This window comes from Canis lupus, chromosome 20 (assembly GCF_003254725.2).
Source record: "Canis lupus dingo isolate Sandy chromosome 20, ASM325472v2, whole genome shotgun sequence".
In the NCBI taxonomy this organism is placed as follows: Eukaryota; Metazoa; Chordata; class Mammalia; order Carnivora; family Canidae; genus Canis; species Canis lupus.
This window is the reverse complement of record NC_064262.1, coordinates 32919263-32941589: the sequence shown is the minus strand read 5'-3', so window position 1 is coordinate 32941589 and position 22327 is coordinate 32919263. Positions and strand designations below refer to the sequence as shown.

The following is a 22327-nucleotide window of genomic DNA, read 5'->3' as shown; positions in this document are numbered from 1 at the left end:
TAAACCAAGATTTTTAAAAAATGAAACACTGATGAAATCTGAATATTTTTATAGTGAGAGGTACATTTTATGATTTATCAAATTCTATTACTTAATTTTATGTTACTTTGGTCACTTCATTTCTTTTCTCTTTTTAAAATCATTTATTTATTTATTTATTTAGCGAGAAAGGGGCAGAGGGAGAGAATCCCATGCTGACTCCCTATTGAGTGTGGAGCCCAATGTGAGGCTCAGTCTCACAACCCTGAGGTCATGACCTGAGCTGAAACCAAGAGTTGTACACTCAACCGATTGAGCTACCCAGGTCACTCTGGTCATTTATTTCCCATTCATATAATTTTATAATAGTTTTTCAATTTTGCATTCTTGTTTTTGTGGTAGATGCTGAATATGTGACTTTTTTTTTAAGAGAACACACATGCAGGTGTGGGGGAGAGGTAAGGGGAGGGACAAAAGGAGAAAGAATCTTTTTTTTTTTTTTTTTTTTGAGAGAGAGACTGTGAGAGAGCAAGAGGAAGAGGGCAAAGGGAGAAAGAATCTTAAGCAGGCTCCATGCCCAGGGTAGAGCCGGATATGGGGCTCCCTCTCACGACCCTGACATCATGGCCTAAGCTGAAATCAAGAGTTGGTCTCTAAACCAACTGAGCCACCCAGTATCCCAACATGTGACTTTTAAAGCATAGTTTCAACATTAAATAAAAATGAAGATATCAAGCAATTATTAAATGTGTAAGACTAATAATTCCTCTGGATTTATACTACATAAAATGAGATCATGTATGTGGAAATGTTTTTAGAAACTAGGTAGTTATAAATTAAGTAGCTAATTTTGAATATAGGAGAAATATTTAAAATTCACTCTAAGTTTAATAGAAAAACATAAGTTACTCTGGAGCAAAGGGGTCAAATGAAATATTTTCAGTGTCAGAGAGTTTTATCCATAAATGTAAAGATAATAAAGATATACAGAAATGTATTTTAAAAATATACTTTATAGGAGTTCTAGGATGGAAAAATTTATTTTGAGTGGGGAGGTAGGAGAAGATAACTTAGGAGGAATGGCCTTTTTGTGAGTTTTGGCTCAGTGTAAGTTTATAGCAGCAGTCTTACTTTTAAAAAGTACCATTTTATTTAGCATGTGTTGCAGTTCTAAACCTTCATACTCTTTTACTTGCACAATGTTTTCTCTTGTAAAGCGTGTATGTCAAAACCCAGAACCTGCACTGTCACTTCCTTGTAAATCCGGCTCTGCTACTAAGATAACACTCCTGAAACTGAGTGTAAATTTCTCAGGGTCTTGAAAAACAGTTTGAGAGCGAAATAAAAGTTAAGGTATGATTAATTTTCTAAGTTATGGCTATTTAAAAGTTCATTGCATTATTTTCAGAAAACTATCAAATAAACTCTTGTATCAGCAGAAAACTCCAAACATAGCATTTGGTCAGATTAAGTACTCAAAAATTGTAATTTTAATTAAACCAATTTATGTTCTTTACTAAACTTTGGAGTTGAAACTCTCTAAAGACATTTCATCTCAAATTTTGCTTGATATTTTAGATTGTAAATAAAGTACTTAATTGAGGTAAATCCAAAATAATATTCAAATGTGAGAAGTATAATAGGACTTTTTAGTGGGATATCTTTTTTGATGTTTTCAGAGAGAATTGCTTGAACTTAAACTACAGCTTTAATTGCATATCTGTTGCCTGCAGGTGTCTTGTTTAAAAAGAAAAGTGAAGTAAACTAATGACATTTGTCATTTTAACAATGGAGTACTTTGATTTAAGAAACAAAGTTTTGTCATAATTGTATTAATTAAATATTTAAATGCAAACTTGCTAGTGATATTTTTATATGAAATACCTTTTGTGGGTATTGATTTTAGTATTTATGTGGCAAGCCTAGAAACTTTCTATAAAGCACTAATGCTTTACAATAGGTTGTGGCTTATTTTATTCTCCATATAAGCTTATAAGTAAATTAGCTGAATTGGTCATTGTTAGAAATTGTCCTCATCTCTGTTATGACATTATTATTTTTCTTCTTGTCTATTTTGAATTAATTCCTTTAAGGTGGGGAACTTTGTCTTTCTTCTGTACTCATTGTTCTAGGTTTAGTTAGTACTGAATAGGTTTTAGCAGTTAAGTTATATTTTCTTCTTAGGTCTTGTAAGTACTGATTTTGTCTATTGTATTTTACTTAAATCATATCTTTTGTCTTTAGGGGATTTTATTTTCTGTATCATGTGTTCCTTTTACTTGACTGGTGAATTCAGAGTGTTTATTGTTATTTTTACCATTTAAATAATGGTAAAAATTAATTAATTCCTTAGAAGTATATAGAGCCATTTGTATATTTCATCATACTGATGAGGTAAAAATTAAAGGAAATTTATGACTGTGTTTAAACATTTAACAACAACAACAAAAACATTTAACAACATAAGGAAGTTATATAGGCTTCTTACCTGCCTCCAGTCAGTGTGGTATTTAAAGAGAAATTCTTTCCTTCCTGAAACTCTAGTTTTACATTGCATGTATTTCCGGCTTTTCATCCATTACAATTCCATTTCTAGATGTATAGAATTCCCTAACCTAGGTGTAAATTCCTAAAACATATGCAAAGTATTCTACAAATTTCAAAGTCCTGTTGATTCATTCAGCCACCATTATTGAGCACTTCCTTTGTGCTAAGTGCTATTCTAAACAAAGTCCCTGCCTCCATGAAATGGACATTCTAGCATGCAGGTACCATCATCCATCTTTCACTGTCAAGTTAGCCTATTTAGGATAAATGGGAGTGCTTCTAATTTATCGACAGGGAATGCAACATAGTTCAGTTCATCCTGTCCTATAAATCTGTGTGTAAAAGCAATGCGATTGTATGGCCCCAAAGTATTCTGATTAAATTTGAGTTTTGCCATCAGTACTAGTGTTCTGCATTTGGTGAAATCTGTACATATCTCCTTTAATTTTATAAATATGTGTCATATATGTATCTTCTTGACCTCCTCTTTACTAACAGGTGAACCTTAAATTATTTTTTAAAGTCATCAGGGAACTGCTTAGATGGATGAGTCATTGAGTGATTTTGTTTTGGTGGGTTTTTTTTTTCTTTTCTTTCTACTCTGAAACTCACTTTTTCGTCTTCAATATGATTTTTTAAAAAGATTTATTTATAATGAGCAGGAGAGGCAGAGGGAGAGGGAGAGAAAATCTCAGGTGACTCAATGCTAAGTGTGGAGCTCTACTTGGGGCTTAATTTCAGGACCCTGAGATCATGACCTGAGTCAAAAGCAAGAGTCAGACATCTCCTTCAATATGATTAATAGAACTTGTAAAGCTTTTGTTTGTATGATGTTGTACTTTTCTGGTTCTTAACTTTTTGATAGTTTTGATATTTCTGTCTTTATTTCCATAGTTTTGATATTTTTGTCTTTATTTCCATTGTCTGTAGTTCCCAGAAAGTCTTTGTTTTTATCCTTTCAATTCCCTCACTAATTCTCTCAAAATTCACATACTTACAGTCTTTTTTTTTTTTTTTTGAGATTTTATTTATTTATTCATGAGAGAGACACAGAGAGAGGCAGAGACATAGGCAGAGGGAGAAGCAGGATCCCTGGAGGGATACTGATGTGGGACTCGATCCCAGGATCCTGGGATCATGTCCTGAGCCCAAAGATAGATGCTCAACCACTGAGCCGCCCACGTGCCCCCACATACTTACAGTCTTAAATGATTACTTCTGAGAACTTTATTTCAAAATTTATATATTTAGCATGAATTTTATAATCACATTTTTAGTTCATTTTTAATTATTTAAAGTGTACACTAGTGATTTTTTAGTGTACTCACAAAATTGTACAGCTATAACCACTATTTATTTCCAGAACATTTTTATTGCCCTTCAAAGAAACTCTGTACCCATTTAGTAATCAGTCTTCATTTCTTCCTCTCCTAGCCTCTGGCGATCATTAATCTACTTTCTGCCTCTGTAGATTTGCCTATCTGGTACATACTTCATATAAATGGAATCATGTAACATGAACTTTCATACCTGGCTTCTTTCATTCAGCGTAGTGTTTTCAAGGTTTGTCCGTGTTGTGGCACGTATCCATACTTTATATGTTTTGTTGCCAAATAATATTCTTTGTAGGGATATACCACATTTCATTTATCACATTTACCACATACCCAGTTGATGGCCATTTGGGTTGTTTCTGCTTTTTGGTGATTATGAGTAATACTGCTGTGAATATATACATGTACAAGTGTGTGGACATATGTTTTTAATTCTCCTGGTTATATACCTAGGAATAGAATTGCTGGTCATATTGTAACTCCATATTTAACGTATTAAGAAACCACCAAACTGTTTTCCAAAGTGGCTTTACTGTTTTGCATTTCCACCAGCAGTATGTGAAGGTTCAATTTCTCTATTTCTTAGTCAACACTTATTACTGCCTTTTTTTTTTTTTAAGATTTTTAAAAAATTTATTCTTTTGAGATAGAGAGAGAGAGGAGAAGCAGACTCCCTGCTGAGCAGGGAGCCTGATATAAGGCTTGATCCCAGTACCCTGGGATCATGACCTGAGCCAAAGACATGCCTAACCAACAGCCACCCAGGTGCTCCTGTTACGGTCTTTTTTATTATAGCCATCTAGAATGAAACGATAGGACACTGTGATTTTGATTTGCATTTCCCTAATTAATAATATTGTGAGCATCTTTTCATGTTCGTACTGGCTATTCGTATATTTTTTTTGGAGAAATGTTCATATCCTTTTCCCATTTAAAAAATTATGTTTTGGGATCCCTGGGTGGCGCAGCGGTTTGGCGCCTGCCTTTGGCCCAGGGCGCGATCCTGGAGACCCGGGATCGAGTCCCACATCGGGCTCTCGGTGCGTGGAGCCTGCTTCTCCCTCTGCCTGTGTCTCTGCCTCTCTCTCTCTCTGTGACTATCATAAAAAAAAAAAAAAAAAAAAAAAATTAAAAAATTATGTTTTTATTGCTGAGTTGTATATTCTGGATATAATTCCCTTATCAGTTGAATGATTTGTAAATATTTTTTCGATTCTATAGATTGTTTTGATGGTGCCTTTTTTTGTTATTACAGTAAAATATACATAAAATTTAGTATTTTTTTAGCATTTTAAGTGTACAGTTTAATGATATTAAATACATTCACAATGTTATGCAATCATCACCTTTATTCATTTCCAGAACTTTTCCATCATCCCAGACAGAAACTCTGTGCCTATTAAAAAATAACTCCCCTTCTTCATCCCCCCTAGCCCCTGATAACTGTTATTTCTACTTTGTGACTTTATGAATTTGCCTATTCTAGGTGCCTCATGTAAGCGGAATAATATAATATTTGTCCTCAAGGTGTCTTTTATGGTACAAAAGTTTTTAATTTTGATGAAGTTCAACTTACCTATTTTTTATTTTTGAAGTAATTTTTAATGATCTTAAAAATTCTTCGTTTATGTGGTAACTTGTGCTTTTGATGTCATATTTGAAATATGATTGCCTAATCCAAGGTCATGAAGATTTATTTTAATCATTTTTGAGTACTCTCTTACTTGACTCTTTCATCCACATAACTATCAAAGGTTTTATGAGAAGGGTTTATTAAATATTCTCTTCTAAAATTTTTAGATTGGGGCACCTGGGTGGTTCAGTTTGTTAAGTGTTCAACTCTTGATCTCAGCTCAGGTCTTGATCTGAGTCATGGGTTCAAGCCCTGTGTTGGGCTCCATGCTGGGCATGGACCCTACTTTAAATTAAATTAAATTAAATTAAATTAATTAAATTAAATTAAATTAAATTAAATTAAAACATAAATAAAATAAATAAATAAAATAAAATATTTAGATAAGGATAGTGGGTTTTAGATTTTAGCATCCCCTGGGATGCTTTCTGAAACTACAGGTTCCTCAGAGGATTTTTGTATATTTGTAGTAGGTTTCTAGGAGACTTGATCATATTGAAAAAGTATGGAAATAAAATAGGCTAGGATAATGATTAAGAGCACGGATCCTGGAGCCTGACTACTTATGAATCCTGGCTGTCACTTTCTAGCTGTATGATTTTGGGCAGGTTACTTGTTCTCTGTGGGCATTCATTCCCTCTCTAATTGGGTCCATTGCTCTCTCTGTTACAAGGATCAAACAAGTAAATATCTTCGAAGGGCTTAAACAATTTGGCAATAGTGTTAACCACATACATGTTAGATGTTGTCATACTCCTTAACTTTAGTAATGTCACTTCTAGAGATTTAATCTAAGAATATTATCAGAGATTTTGCATAAAGATGTAAGTATAACAGTTTCATCACAGGATTAATTGTAAAAATTTACCATGTTTGGTTTAAATTAATGAAATTTATGAAATGTCATTTGCTATTTAGTCATATTTTCAAAAAATATTTAATGCCATGAAAAATGATGATGTAAGTGAAAAAGGCAAATACATATACAACTGTATATAAAGTTATGTCTCTAAACTTCTTTGAAAATATGGGGCAGAGAAGCAGTATTGGTCTTACAATGCATATAAAGAAGTATGTTAAAGTGTTGATAGTGGTTATTCTTGGAAGCTAGGAGTAGTGAATTAAATTTTCTTCTGTACTTTATTGTACTCTCCTGCCTTCAACAATAAGTACTTTATATTAGAAAAAAAAAACAAATTAATTAAAAAAAAAACAAATATGGCAAAAATTGATCTTGGGATTGTGAGTTTGAGCCCCACTTTGGGTAGGCAGATTACTTGAAAAAAAAAGTTTTGAGCCTTTAGTGAATTTTCTCTCTTCGTTGGGGGACAGTTTCCTCATCTTCAAAATGAGGAGTTAGGCTAAAATTAAAAAGCCAGTGTGCATAGTGGTTAAGAGTTGGGAGGTGAGAGAGGAGAGTTAGGGACTACAGTTGAAGAGATCATGGTATGGATTCATGTTCTGGTTCTTCTTCCTATTCACTTGATGACTTCTGGCAAGTAATTTAACCTCTTTGTGCCTGAGGTTTCTTGTTTATAAAGTAAGGATAATAATAATACCTCCTGGGGGGTTGTGAGAATTAAATGAGTTGATAATGCATGTAAAGGACTTTAAAAGAGAGTCTGGGGACACCTGGGTGGCTCAGCGGTTAAGCGTCTGCCTTCGGCTCAGGGCCTGATCCTGGGGTTAAGGGATCGAGTCCCGCATCAGGCTCTCTGCCCCCCTCCCCCCATGTCTCTCATGAATGGATAGGTAAAATCTTAAAAAAAAAAAAAAAAAAAGAGAGAGAGAGAGAGAGAGAGAGAGAGGAGTCTGGCACATAGTAAGGACTCAATAAATGCTAACGATTTTTACTGGTATATAGGATTCTTTCTAATGCAGTCATTATTTCTAATGATATTTTAGTCAAGTGAGTGCTTCTTAAATTTGCCTATCATTTGATAACTTTTTTTTATTTAGATATTTTTGATATTGTGGAGGCTTTTGATTTGTGAAATTGAATATTTTGAAGTCCCTGTTCCCTTACCTCAGCTTTACTTAAATGTCCTGTGTCAGTACAAGCAGCTTCTTTGGGCCCCTAAGTTAATCTCATTGTTGAGGGTATTTTATAGATCTTTTTAGCAGTAAAAATCTCATTTGATTTTATAGTTTTTTTTCTGACTTTTTGTTCTGAAGCTAATGTATGCAACTTAATATATTTGTAACTAAGTTGTATAGGTTGTTATGTTGTACCTGTTTTTCTTCAACTGATGTTTCAATTTTAAACTTAGGAAATGGCTTAAAGCCCAAGGGAATGTTATAACCCAATTGACTAGTCCGTTCTAGGAAAAGTTAATGTTATAACACAAAAGCAGCTGGAAGTTGTTAGACCATGACCTATATATCATGTGACTTGATTGATGCATAGATGTTATTTAATCCCTGAAAAAGGATGTATCCAAATGCTTTAAGAGATAAATCCAAGTATGTGAAAATAATTTTCAGAGTCAGCAGCCATGTTAATTCATTTTGGAACTCCGAACACAGAAATAGATCACTTTCATAATATTATATCATCTTCCTTCACTGACTATATGAGATACTTAATTAAGTCTTCAGTTGAATAGTGACTCAGCTATTCCATTGCTTTGGAAATTTTTGTCTGTGAGCAAGTCACTGTATGGTATCTCAGTTTCTAATGGCAGTCATAATGATGATGATTACATTTTTCCCTACTGGGGATAAGAATGAAAGTTGTATTTTAATACATTTATTCTTAGATCTTTAAAAGCTCTCCCCTTCTCTGCAGGATTCTAGCTGTATAGTAGGCAGCCCACTACAGGGGTCATTATTTCTGTGTCAGAGAACAAATTAGTTGAGTAACATTGCCAGGAAGCAAAAGGCAAGAGTTTGACTTCCACAATTAAGGGATACAATTTGTTACCTAAAACAGATATTAGAGGATATTTACCTCTAATTATAATAACTGTTGTTTATAAAACATACCTAGATAATTCCCATAGCAGAGGAAAAGTGCTGTGTCTTCTGCTTTGATAGACAAAATCAGTTCAAGACAGCTTTGTGACTCATTGACGAAGGGAGGAGAGTTCTTTTTGCCTTAGGGATTAGATTTTATTTTAGGTTGAGTTGTTTGTCTCAGTACAGATATGAGAGAGTTCCTCCCCTACATGTCAAGTATCTTATTCTGTCTTCCCTGAGATTTAACTCAATGCCTGTAAATTACCCAGGTGTGTACTTTTGCAGCTTTTGCTACTTGGGTCATGTTAATTACATAGTGTTTATATTTCTCCTTCTATATTTATCTTCTTGAATGTAAGAATTTGTGAACTTTTCCTTTAGACATTTGAGCTATGTTTTTGTGTTTGTTGGTTTGTTTCAGTTAAAAATCCATTTTTTAATATAGAAGAGACTGATAATGTGTTTTCTTCTATGGAGGGAAATTGGGAAACTGTAGGACATAGGAAAGAAGTTGTACTTCCACTGCACCACTGGACCTTCGAAACCCATTACATTTTCCCCCAAAATTTTAAACTTAATTTTATGGCATGGGATAAACATTCACAAAAGTTTTGTTTTATGGGTTTTATTCCTTTTAAAGTTGAGATGACAAAATTTTAAAAGTTGACCATGAATGTTCCATTGAAGGCATAATAATAAATTTACAGTCTTCCTTTAAATGATCCACTTAAACTTGATTCACTGATTTACCATAAACATATAAGGTGTATTGTTGGGGCGCCTGGGTGGCTCAGTTGGTTAAGCATCTGACTTTTGGTTTTGGCACAGGTCATGATCTCTTTTTTTTTTTTTTTTTTAAAGATTTTATTTATTTATTCCTGAGAGACAGAGAGAGAGAGAGAGAGGCAGAGACATAGACAGAGGAGAAGCAGGCTCCATGCAGGAAGCCTGACGTGGGACTCGATCCCGGGACTCCAGGATCACACCCTGGGCCGAAGGCAGGCATCAAACCGCTGAGCCACCCAGGGATCCCCAGGTCATGATCTCAAGGTTGTGAGATCCAGCCCTGAGCCCGGTTCCACACTCTGTGTAGAGTCTGTTTGAGATTTTCTCTTTCCCTCTCTCTTTGCCCCTTCTGCCACTTGTGTGCACACACGCATGCTCACTCTCTCTCTCTCTCAAATAAATAAATACACCTTTAAAAGGTGAATTGTTTCTGTAGATATGATGGCTTAATTCTTCCAATATTGGTTCAAAATCAGTGCTACAAACTGGACTGTATTCTTAATTTCTTTGCTAATAACCTCAGTTTTATTTAATTCCTCAACACTGAGAGTATTGGTGTCTACTATTTTATCTTTGAGAAGTGCTCTCTTCTTGAATTTCTTCTTGTGTATGATAACTGACTCCAGGATCACTCAGACTATGTCCTTGATATTGGTGAGTCTGCAGCTCCATCAGCATGGCCCTCTTTACAGATCTATAATAGGCAGCTGCAATCTTTGTTGCTTCCTGGACACATAGAACATACATTCCATCTGCTCTTAGCCCAGGAATAAAATTGTCTCTCTTGTAGTAATCAGTGCTGGCTGCTGCTCTCTCAGCAGATGCTCCCATTTCATAGCAGTTATTCTCACAGATGAAAATAAATGGTGATTTCCACAAAACTGCCATATTGTAATTTTCAAATATAAAGTTGGGCAGAACTCCTCTTTTCCGTTGTATTTATAGGCCAAACCAATACCAGCACCCAGGGGAACTAGAGCTCTGACAATGCCATTGCCCCAGTACAGTTTTTGGTGTACATATGCATTGATCCTTCCTTTTCTTTAGTATAACCTTCTCTTTGTCTTGTAAACTCTGCAAATTTCTGGGACAGAAGGTCCACAAGTAAAGCTAAAGCAGTGAGCCCAGTAGGCCTAGATGAGATAGATGATCCATATTTATCCAATCTCAAGTTCCCCACTACCTTCCTGACATTTCACAAGTGACAAAAAAACAGGAATAATGTTGTTAATGCTCTTGGCAAACAGTGCGTATTATTTTGTACTATTTGAGTCCCTCTTCCCTGCTGAGCACTGTTGTGATACGAGGGCCCTCTTATAACTTATGAAGGTCATATTTCTTGATTTCAAATGTAGCATCATTTATAAAGTTACAGGATATGCCAATAGCAAGCACTCTGCTAGCTGTGACAGGCAGGAAATGGTGAGTATTGTCCCCTTAGAGTGCATCTTAGAGCATCTTCTTGAGTTCAGGCCATGATGGTAGCTGCAGTGGTGGTGATGATGTCCTTCTCTACACTGGGCCATAGGCCCACAAATATTTTTTTAAGGGTGTATAATATTCATGAATGGGTTGTAATTTTTTAAATCATTCTTCTGTTGAATAGTTACATAGTTTCTGTTTTTTTGAAACAAGCAGTCCATTCTTTCTAGAAAAATATACATAGCAAATAAATATTCATTCTTGCCTAGTGATCACAGAAATAAAGGTTTTATATATTGGTTATAGTAGGTTAGCAAAATTCATAGTGCTAGGAAGATTGTGGTAGTGATATTGATTTCTTTATATGTTGACCTAGTTCATGTGCAAAGCAATGTGGCCTGTCCAGATCTTTGGAATAGTAAGATTCTGAGGTAACTTTTATTTTAGCTTCCTTGAATATAATTAAAAGTTTTTAATAGTAAATTACTAAGGGAGGGAATGAATCAAAAGATAAGAAAACAGCTGCAAATTTTCCCCATGTGCTGAAGTAGAGTCTGGTTGTGCTTCTCCACTCTGTGTTTGTGACTCATCCAAACTCCTGAGACACTAACCCAATGCAGCTTTTTTTCTTTCTGGCCCAGAGAGCGCATGTTTGCTCTGCTATAGTGTGAATCCTGCTTTTACAGCTTTGGGTAAATCCTGGATCCAGGTGTTCTTTAATCCAGTGATTCACACCTTGGGAGTCTACCCCGTTCCAAGAAAAAATGCTATTAACTTTCCCATTTGGAGTAAATCTGTCTCATTCTTTCTACATTTTGCTGATTTTGCTTTAGGCACTCATATGAAAATATGCTTCCTGTTGATTTTTTTTTTTTAAGTTCCTTGTGGAGTTCTTCTGTATGGATGGAACCAAACACTTGTGTCACTACCAGTTAGTACATTGCAGTACAGTTATCCAACAATAAGTGCTTTTTTAGTCTGATGAATTGTCTGCCTAAAAGTGATAAAATCAAGAAATGGAAATTGATCCTTGTTCTATTTATTTTCCTCCTGTGTCTTTTATCTTTATCTTTTATCTTCCAACATCAAAAATTCTATTTCTGATAAGTTTTTATTGCACTGATAATATATTTCCCTAATTACTAACATTATAGGTTTCTACATCATCTGTACTTATAAATACTTTTCCTTGATGTATAAGGCTGTAAGATTTTTATATTGTTAGTTGAGCTTATGTGAAGTCATAGGTAATATGTAATAATCAAGAAGTTAGGAATGATAAAAAGCAAAATTCTTATTTTATTATGCTTGTCAGTGATTTTGGTTTATTAAGAAATATATTGCCAGTTTTCTGTATATAGAGCAACAAATATTTTTCTACTAAAACTGGAAATGATCTCTTCCTGTAAGGTAGTGATATAACTGTGTTTAGTCTCTTTAGGTGTTTCCACTCAAATTGGCTTGACTACTTAAGGATCTCAGGAAGAGAGGGCCCTTTAGATTCTATAATTTTTGAAAAATTAATGGAACAGAATCGGAAAGTTCAGATTGTTACTTTATTTGACTTTTCTTGATCTCTGATTTCTGCCAGCTTATTCGGGTCACTTACAGCATCTCTTTTTACGCTGGGAGATGTATTAATTAGCACTTGGCTATTTTTCTGGCCTGTTGAATGTTTCTTTCCCTGATTTTTCTTATGCTTTTCCGACCTGATATTCCTTCAAGCATTTTCTTCACTAATTTATCCTTAAATGCTAGTATTCCTAAAAGTTCAGTCATTGTTTTCTGTGTAATTATTACTTTTGGATCATCTCACAATAATTTTAATAACCATTCAAATGCTGATGTCTTTCAGATGTCTTGAGCCCAAAGGTCCAAGTTTTCTATCCTCTGCCTGCTTACATTTACATTTACTCACTTGGATGTTGAATAGAGATTCCAAAAGCAATATTCCCCAAACTGAAATGAATCATTCGCACCCCCCACCAGTATTTCGAAATATAGATAATGGCATTAAAAAAAAAAAAAAAAAAAGATAATGGCATTATCATCTGCCCAGTAACCCATTGCCTTCAACACTGAGTGCATAGATCCATCACTAAACCCCTTTCACTACTAATACTGCCCTAGTTTAGAACCTTGTTATTTATTTTTTAGTAGCCTCATAACTAGTCTCCCTCCCTTCAGTCTAGTACCCCTCAAGCCATTCCCTCCCCATGTGCAGTGTCAGTTTGATCTCAGTACTTTTTTGCCTTAACCCTGTAGTGGCAAGTCCCTGTACAATAAAGATTGTCCTGCTAGATGTCTTAAAAGGCTTGGCGACTGCTTACCTCTCAAGCTGCAGTTCTGTACTTCACATGCCAGACCCCTCCTCAGTTTCCCCTTACCCCCACCTCATATTATTTCTTACCTCTCTTTGCTCATTCTGTTTCAGTCCCCTCTCTACTCATCTTGACTCACTCCTACTGAGCCTTCATGACTCAGCATGGACAGCTCCTTTAGGAAACCACTTCTGAATCCTCAGAGTGCCCTTCTAAGTGCCCTTCCTTTCTACTGGGTTATTTTTGTAGTATATGAAATTGTGATTTTTCTCGTATTTAAAGAAAAAATTATCTTGGTCTTCACTTTCCCTTCTAGCTACTGTTCATTTTTTTTTAATAAAAATTTTTCTTGAGGTATAATTGATATACAACATACTAGTTTCAGGTATACAATAAAATGAGTCAGTATTTGTATATATTGGGAAATGATCACCACAATAAATCTAGTTAACATCCACTATACAGAGTTACAGAATTTTTTTCATGTGATGAGAAGTTTTAACTTTTAAGATCTACTCTTATAGCAACTTTAACAAGTGCAATTCAGTATTATTAACCAGTCACGGGAGCTATATATTTATTACATCCCTGTGGCAATTTATTTACTTTATAACCAACATTTTGTATCTTTTGCCATGCTTTACCCATTTCTCCTAACCCCCAACCCCTACTTCTAGCACCACCAGTCTGTTCTCTGTAGCTATGAACTTTTTTGTTTGTTTTTAGATCCCACATGTATGTGAGATCATATGGTATTGGCTTTCTCTCATTTATTTCACTCAGCGTAATGCCCTCAAGGGCAATCTATGTTGTTATCAATGGCAAGATTTCATTCTTCTAACAGCTGAATAAGGGTGTGTGTGTGTGTGTGTGTGTGTGTGTGTGTGTATAAACATAGGCCTATATATAATCACATTTCCTTCATCCCTTCATCCATCAATGGACACTTAGGTTGTCTCCATATCTTGGCTATTATAAATAATGCTGCAATGAATATGGGAGTACATATATCTTTTTGAGTTAGTGTTTTTGTTTTCCTCAGGTAAGTACTCAAAAGTGGAATTCTTAGATCATGTGGTCTATTTTTAGTTTTTTTGAGGAACCTCCATACCATTTTCCATAGTGGCTGCACCAGTTTACATTCCCACCAACAGTGTACGGGGATCTGTTTTCTTTACATCTCTACATCCTTTCCAATTCTTTATTTCTTGTCTTTTTGATAATAGCCATTCCAACAGGTGTGAGGTGATACCTCACTGTGGTTTTGATTTATATTTCCCTGATGATTAGTGATGTTGAGCATCTTCTCATGTACCTGTTAGACATCTGTATGTCATCTTTGGGAAAATGTCTATTGATACCCATTTTTAGTTTGTTTCTTTTTCTTTTCTTGTGTTGGATCAGTTTTTTATATATTTTGGATATTTACCCCTTATTAGATAAATGATTTGCAAATATTTTCTCTCATTCAGTAGGTTGCCTTTTTCATTGATGGTTTTCTTGGCTATGACTGCTCATTTCTTTGCTTCCATATAGAGCAAAACTCTTTTTTTTTTTAAGTTTTCATTCATTTGAGAGAAAGAATAAAGAGAGCACATGAGCAGAGGGGAGAGGCAAGGGCAGAGGGAGAGGGAGAAGACTCCCCACCAATGAGGGAGCCTGATGTGGGGCTTAATCTCAGGACCCAGAGATTATGATCTGAACTGAAGGCAACCAGCTGAAGGTTAACCATTTGAGACACCCAGGTGCCCCTAGAGCAAAACTTCTTAAAAGATTTGTCTATATGTATGGTTTTTTATTCCTCTTATTCATTTTCTCTTGAATCATTCTGGTCTGTTGTTTTTGTTTTTGTTTTTTGTTTTTTAAGAGTGGGAAAGAGAAGCAGAGAGAGGTGGTGGGAGGGGCTCGAGAGAAGGGGAGAAAGAATCTTCAGGCTCCACACCCAGCACAGAGCCCAGTGTGGGGCTCGATCTCACAACCTTGAGATCATGACCTAAGCCAAAATCAAGAGTCAAATGCCTAACCTACTGAGCCACCAAGGTGCCCCTTTCTGGTCAAGCTTTCATTCACTTTCATTCAAGAACTATTCATATAGTTCTTGTCAAGGTCATCAGTGGCTTTCAGGTTGCTTTTCCAGTGGTCAGTTTTTGTTTATTATCTTACTTGAGTTTTCAGCATTATTTGATGTAGTTAATTTCTCCCACATTCTTGGAAAACATCATTCTCATAGCTTTTGGGACACAGCACTTTCCCTTGGTTCTTCTCATACTTTACTGTCCATCTCTTAAATTTCTTTTGCTTGGTCTTTTTCTCCCTGACTGTAAGTTTTGGACTGCTTAAAAGCTCTATTCTTGGTCTTGTCTGTCTTCTTGCTGTTTTGGTGATTTCATCCTGTCTCTTTAAACTCTTTGAGTTTGCTGATGACAGCCAAATTTTTATCTCAAGCCCAGACTTCTTTCCTGAACTGTAAGCTCATATCCAACTGCTTTTTTACATTTCCACCTGATGTCTAATAGATACCTCAAATTTAGTATGTCCAAAGCCAAACTCCTAGCCCCTTCTTCAATCTCAATTTAAAAAAAAAACAACAAACAAAAAAACAGGGAAACAAACAGAAGAAACAAAATCTCCCACCTTCAGCCCTTCTAGCTCACATAGAGGCAGCTACTTGCTTCTAAATTGCTTGGGTTAAAAACTTTGGTATTGCTCTTGACCCCTTCCTTTCAGATTGTACACTCAATCTGTCAGGAAATCTTGTACTATACAAATTACATTTCCTGTATGTGCTGTGTTGTGTAAAAGGTTAATTTGCTTTTTCAGTTTTATAACACTTTTATATTAAGGGCAGAAATCCCGAAGACCAAAGTTTTACCAAGTCTCTTAGTTTGAATTACCTCAGATAAAGAATTCTGGTGGTGGGATGCCTGGGTGGCTCAGCAGTTGAGCATTTGCCTTTGGCTCAGGGCATGATTCCGGGGTCCTGGGATCAAGTCCCGAGATCGAGTCCCACATTGGGCTCCCTGCATGGAGCCTGCCTCTCCCTCTGCCTATGTCTCTGCCTCTCTCTCTCTCTCTCTCTCTCTCTCTCTGTGTCTCTCATGAATAGATAAATAAAAATATGAAAAAAAAGAAAGAATTCTGGTGGGCTGCTGAAACTATTCCATTCAGAATTGAATCCTGTAATCCGAAGGAACAAAAAGGAAATGAGCTGCAAAAAACTCTTCAGTTCAAAAGTCAGTGATTTTACCTCTGAAGTCTGTTTTTCATGTGTGGAAGATGACTAGTTTACTAATCCTTTTGAATTTATTGAACTTCTTTCCTCTTTAATCTCCCTTGATTGTTTACCTCTTTTCTTTCTAGCAGATTCTGTTTTTGTGTGTTTTTCTCTCGTGTAGTTAAGTGTGTATCCCTATTTTTTTTTCTTCCTTTCATCTTCCTTTCACTCTCTTCCACTAAATGACTATAGTGGAATTGAAAATTTACTAGGCTTATTTATTTATTTTAAAAAGATTTTATTTGTTTGTTTGACAGAGAGAAAGAGAACACAAACAGGAGGAGTGGGAGAGGAAGAAGCAAGAGCAGGGGAGACTGATTCCCTGCTCAGCGGGGAACCTGATGCTATGCTTCATCCCAGGACTCTGGGATCATGTCCTGAGCAGACACTTAACCCACTGAGCCACCAGGCACCCCTGCTAGGCTTATTTAATAAAATTTTATATCTTTCTTAATGTTAAAATATATTTAGGATTTCTTTTTGTGGATATAAGGACTATGAACATTTTATATGTATTCTTTTAGATCTTTGTTTTCTAATGGTGCATTAGCATTTGAATCTACCTATATAGTATATATCATTCTTATTGTAAACATATGTATCATTTTTGTAAAAAGGGATCACTGTATATGATATATTTTAAGTACCAATATCTATCATTATTTTTTGATGATTGTGATATCATGATTGTGATGTCTGATATTTCATCAGATCAGCATAATGTAGTTTGGTTTAGACATTAGCTGTTTCCAGTTTTTAACTTCTCTTCACCTTGCATAGTGAACATGCTTATGCATTTGCCATTGTACGTGTGTGTGAATTTTTCAGTGTTTTTATAGATTAGATTTTTTTTTAAGATTTTATTTATTTATTTGTGAGAGACACACAGAGAGGGGCAGAGACACAGGCAGAGGGAGAAGCAGGCTTCATGCAGGGAGCCCAATGGTGGGACTTGATCCCGGAACTCTGGGGTCACACCCTGAGCTGAAGGCAGACGCCCAACTGCTGAGCCACCCAGGCATCCCATAGGTTAAGTTTCTGAATGTAGAGTTTCTCAAAGAACATAAGCATTAAAAGTCTTCATAGGTATTGCTGAATCATTTTCCAAAGAGATAGTAACAGTTTATATTCTCATGCCCAGTATATGAGACTGCTATTTCTCCACATTCTTGCCAGAGCCAAGTATAACACTAGTTTTAATTTTTGCCACACTGATACTGAGCACTCTGTTAATTGCCCATCTCTCTGGGCTTCTAGGTCTTTGAGAGTTTTGGAGTTAGATGCTTATTTACCCCTTCCCATACATGTGTCTCTTTTTATTTTTTTATTTAATTTTTATTTTTATTTATTTATTTTTTACATTTAATTTTTAAAAGAGATTTTTATTTACTTGAGAGGGAGAAAGCAAGGTCAGGGGTGGGGAAGGGAGGAAACAGGGAGGGGGCAGCTGGAGAGGGAGAATTCTAAGCAGGCTCCCTGGTGAGTGCAGAGTCTGATGTGGGGCTCAATCCCACGGCCCTGAGATCTTGACCAGATCGTGACCTGAGCCAAAATCAAGTCAGATGCTCAACTGACTAAGCCACCCAGATGTCCCCACCTCTTTTATTTTATTTTATTTATTTATTTATTTTTTTCCCCACCTCTTTTAAACAGAAAATTCAAATAGTACAGGAGGGTGTAATGGGAAGATCTCTGTCTCTGCTCTGATAGTTTAAAGGTTGGCCAAGTAGATTTTGAGTTTTGAATTCAGTGAGTTACAGCCTTCTGTTTGCATTATTCTATAACTTGACTGGGTTTCCAGCCCTGTCACTCAGGGCCAGGAATATAGTAGAGCTTGTATTTAGAAATGGAATTATGATATCTGCTAAATATCTTGTGGCTTAATTTATTCATAAGTTGGTTCACAATGTTAATTGAACTCTAGATTGCTAATCTATGTAACATTTTCTAAGTGTATTTATGTATTACCTGAGAGTAGTGATTTCCTTTTGATTTAACTTTCATTAGGGAATTCTCTGATCCACATTGTCATACGTGTTTTGTATTTTTCATAGAATGTTTTTAGTTTGTGCTGTGAAACAAAGGTTTAACTGCTTTCCTTCTGTGTACAGGTTGTGGTTATTTATGGTAATATTCACGTGTAATGGGGCAATGACATTCTATTTTTAACACCTGTATGTGTTAGAGTTCAGCTGTTACTGATCTATTTATATCTCTATCAGCTGTTTACTGTTTAATTAATTGGCAAAGGACTTTATCTTTAAGAACTTTAACCAATAAAGACTTGCATCAGTTCCTTTGAAGGAATTAAAAATGACTACATATTTATGCATTTCTTGTGGATTTAATAGTAATAGCTGCCATTTGTTTATTTGTTATAGCTTAAATATGATTTAATGTGGTATATTAATCTATAATTATCAGAGCTGATCTGGCTGGTTGATAATGTTATATGTATGTGTGTGTCTGTATATATGTTTTTTTGTTTTTTTTTGCTGCCATTTGTTTAGTGTGTACAAATACTGTGCTTAGTGTTTTACATGCTTGGCATAATTTAACCCTTACAGCAAACACTGAGCTAGATACTGATATTATCCTCAATTTATAAAAAGGGGTTTTTTATAATTACCTTTTTATAACTAAAGGATGGCTCACAAAGGTTAAGTAACACTAAGTAATACTCAAGATCATACAGTATGTTAAAAGGTGATAATGGTGGAATTCAAATCTTTATGTTCTGTTTTATGTAACATATTATTCCTTGGATGTAATACAGTTTGGCCTATCCTATGTTAAATCAAAACTTTTTAGCTTCCATTGTAGCATATGAGTTATTTAGTGTATTTGTTCTACATTTAAGAAAATCATTTATGACTTGTGCCTATGGGACCTTTATGACAGGCAGTGAATGTTATAGATTAGAGAAGATAGGATAATAGTGCTATTCCAAATGTGATTTGGACATCAAGGTGAGAGTTAGTTGCTTAACTTAGAATAAAACCTTGAGTCTCTGATTTCTGTGTTTATTTAGTGAGAAATGTTATCTGAGAGAAATCTTATTTTAAGTGTTTAAACTGGGCTTCGGCAAGAAAAGGAGGCTTTTAACATGTGAAGAGTGTGGGTGGATGGAAGCAAGGGCTCTTCGGGTCCAAGAACAGCATAAGCAAACACACAGAGGCTTGGGGCTTGTATGGCAAATTGCTAGTAGTTAAGCAAGGCTAAAATGGATATATATATATTTTTTTCTTACTAAGTGGGCTGCTTGAACTCACTACTCTTAGATCAAAAATTTTGCATGCTCTACCAATTGAGCTAGCCAGGCGCTCCTGGAATGCATGATACCTTTTAGGAAGAGTGGAAGATCAGACTAGATAGGGTGATTGATTGGTGTCATTTTGAAAGTTGTCACAGCTCTTGGATTTGATTTTGAAGACAATAGAGGATCAACAGCTCTTTTAGAAAGGGAAACAAAGTGATCAGGTTGTGTTTTAGGAAATAATTCTAGCATCAGTGTGAAGGATGTGGACCCATCTTGGCAATAGTTATGCACCTAGATTAGAAAGATGGTAATGAGGGACGCCTGGCTGGCTCAGCAGTTGAGCATCTGTATCTGTCTTTGGCTCAGGGCGTGATCTCATGGTCCCAGGATTGAGTCCCACATCGGGCTCCCTGTGTGGAGCCTGCTTCTCCCTCTGCCTGTGTCTCTGCCTTTCTCTCTCTCTCTCTCTCTCTCTCTCTCATGAATAAATAAATAAAATCTTAGAAAAAAAAAAAAAGATGGTAATGAGAAGGGAAAGGCAGATTGTTCTGAATCACAATTTGTAGGAATTGGTGACATACTAGATGTCTTATGGGGTTATTGGTATTGTTTATTAGCAGTAATAGTATTTGTTATTGCTACTGTTTTGTATTTGCTCTAAGTGGCTTCTCATAGTCACATTTATTCTATTACTGGTAGGCTGATGGTTGAATTCTTGTCCAGAGGTGCTCAGGAATTGATGGGTAAATGATGGAATGAGTTTGGGTTGTAAATATTACACTCATGAAATATTTATTTAAAATACAATTTGGTATTAGGGTACCTGGATGGCAGTCATTTGAGCTTTCGAGTCTTGGTTTTGGCTCAGGTCTTGATCTCACAGTCATGAGATTGAGTCCTGCATTGAGCCCCACATTAAGCCCTGTGTTGGCTTCTGTGCTTAGTTCAGTCTCAGAGATTCTCTCCTCCTCTCTCTGCTCCCCCAGCTTGCTTGCGTTCTCTCTCTCTAAAACAAATAAATGTTTAAAAAATACTATTTGGTATTTATTCAGCAGGCATTTGTTAATGTCTAGGACTATCACTGAGAAAAAGGGATATCACTCATCCTCATCTTCACAGAATTTGCCATGGTGATGAGGAGTCTAATACGACTTGTTTGCTGTTCTTTCTGTATAATCCTTGCATATGATTTAACTCCTGATCCTATCTGATCATGTGCAGTACTGCTTATATCACAGTGTTCTGAAGTTTATTTTTATCTTTTTAAAAGGTTTTATTTATTCATGAGAGACTCAGAGAGAGAGGCAGAGACACAGGCAGAGGGAGAAGCAGGCTCTCTGTGGGGAGCTCTGTGAAAACTTGATCCCAGGACCCTGGGATCATGACCTGAGCCAAAGGCAGATGCTCAACCACTGAACCACCCAGGTGCCCTGTTCTGAAGTTTAGATGAGGTAATGTATGTAAAGTACCTAAGTATAGTCCCTGGCATAAGCAAATGGTTGTTCTCTTTAGTTACCCATGGACACAAAAGCTAGGAAACACAGTTTATTAGGATTGTTAAGTAGATGGCAATAGATAGCAAATGCATTTTTTGAAAGAAATTTTAAAAGTTTACCTTTCATGATGATTTGGTATAAACCCTAGTTATTGTTTTATTTTCTCTGTTGTGAATATAGATAGGTCACTTGGCTTGTGTGTCAGCCTTGATTTGCTGATGTATAAAATGATCAAAAGCACTCTTACATCACAGGATGGTTGGGAGAAATATTAGAGATACTGGGTTTGAAATTGCCAGACAAACGTAAGTACTTAGCCGAATGGTTGAGGTCAAAGAGTTTAAAATGTATATCTTCCCCAGTTACTAGCTTGGGAGATCCTTTGGCGAGTTACTTAACCTCTTTTAGTCCTAATTTGTATGTTGTATAGCAATTAATGAAGCATATATCTTTATAAGATTGTTGTAAAGATTAAGCGAAAGAATGCATGGGAAGTAGTTTATGCAAGCACATGGTAAGCACTCAAAAACTTGTGGTTATTATATATTATGTGGTATCCTTTTGACACTGTTAAACAGTGAACTCTTTGGCTTTGTAGTTGAAATTTCTCTATAGCTGAATTCTGAATGGTAAGCATGTTACCTTCTGTGGTGTTGAAAGAAATTAACGATCCTTTTCAAAGTAAACTTCACTTTGGCCCTAAAAGTTTCCTAAGTAAACTTCACTTTGGCCCTAAAAGTTTCCTAGGGAAATAATTTTAGGCCTTGTGTTTAAGTCATAAATGGAGGTGGAATTTAAATGTGATACTAAATTTCAGTTCAAAAAAAAAAAAAAAAAGAATAATTCTTAACTGGGGCATTACCTACCCATCCTCAGGAGCATTATGTCGTGAAGGATATTGGGAGTAGACTGAGTTTGAACATCTGAGTCATGTGACAGCAGACAAATAAGCGCCTCTGCATTATACTCAACCCTGTAAGGGGTTTCTTCAGCCTCCATATTGTTTCCCATCTTAGTCAAAATGATTGTTCCATAAGTTGCATTGTTATTATTTTTATTTATTCATTTAATCCTCAGTTAGTGACTTTGTTTCATTTTCTCTTTCAAAGTAGGATTATTATAATTTTTAAAGAACTCAGCTCTGAATGTGTGAATTATCAAAACCTTGAAGAGATAAATCTCCAGAAGAATTAATTATGACTAAAAATGAAGAGACATGATTAAAGACCGTGGTACTCTAAACATTATAATTATAAGCTGGGCATCTGCTCAGTTGAAAGAGCATGTGACTCTTGATCTTGGTGTTGTTTTTTGAACC

At 35.6% G+C, this 22327-nt stretch overlaps 1 protein-coding gene and 1 pseudogene across 44 annotated transcripts in view; one reads left to right on the top strand and one right to left on the bottom strand.

Annotated features, from left to right (window-relative positions):
- The window catches only part of LOC112665959 (sarcolemma associated protein), a 145551-nt gene that overhangs the window by 27340 nt on the left and 95884 nt on the right, over positions 1 to 22327 (top strand). The gene's annotated exons all lie outside the window — the stretch shown is intronic.
- Positions 6135 to 22020, bottom strand: LOC112665714 (pyruvate dehydrogenase E1 component subunit alpha, mitochondrial-like; annotated as a pseudogene).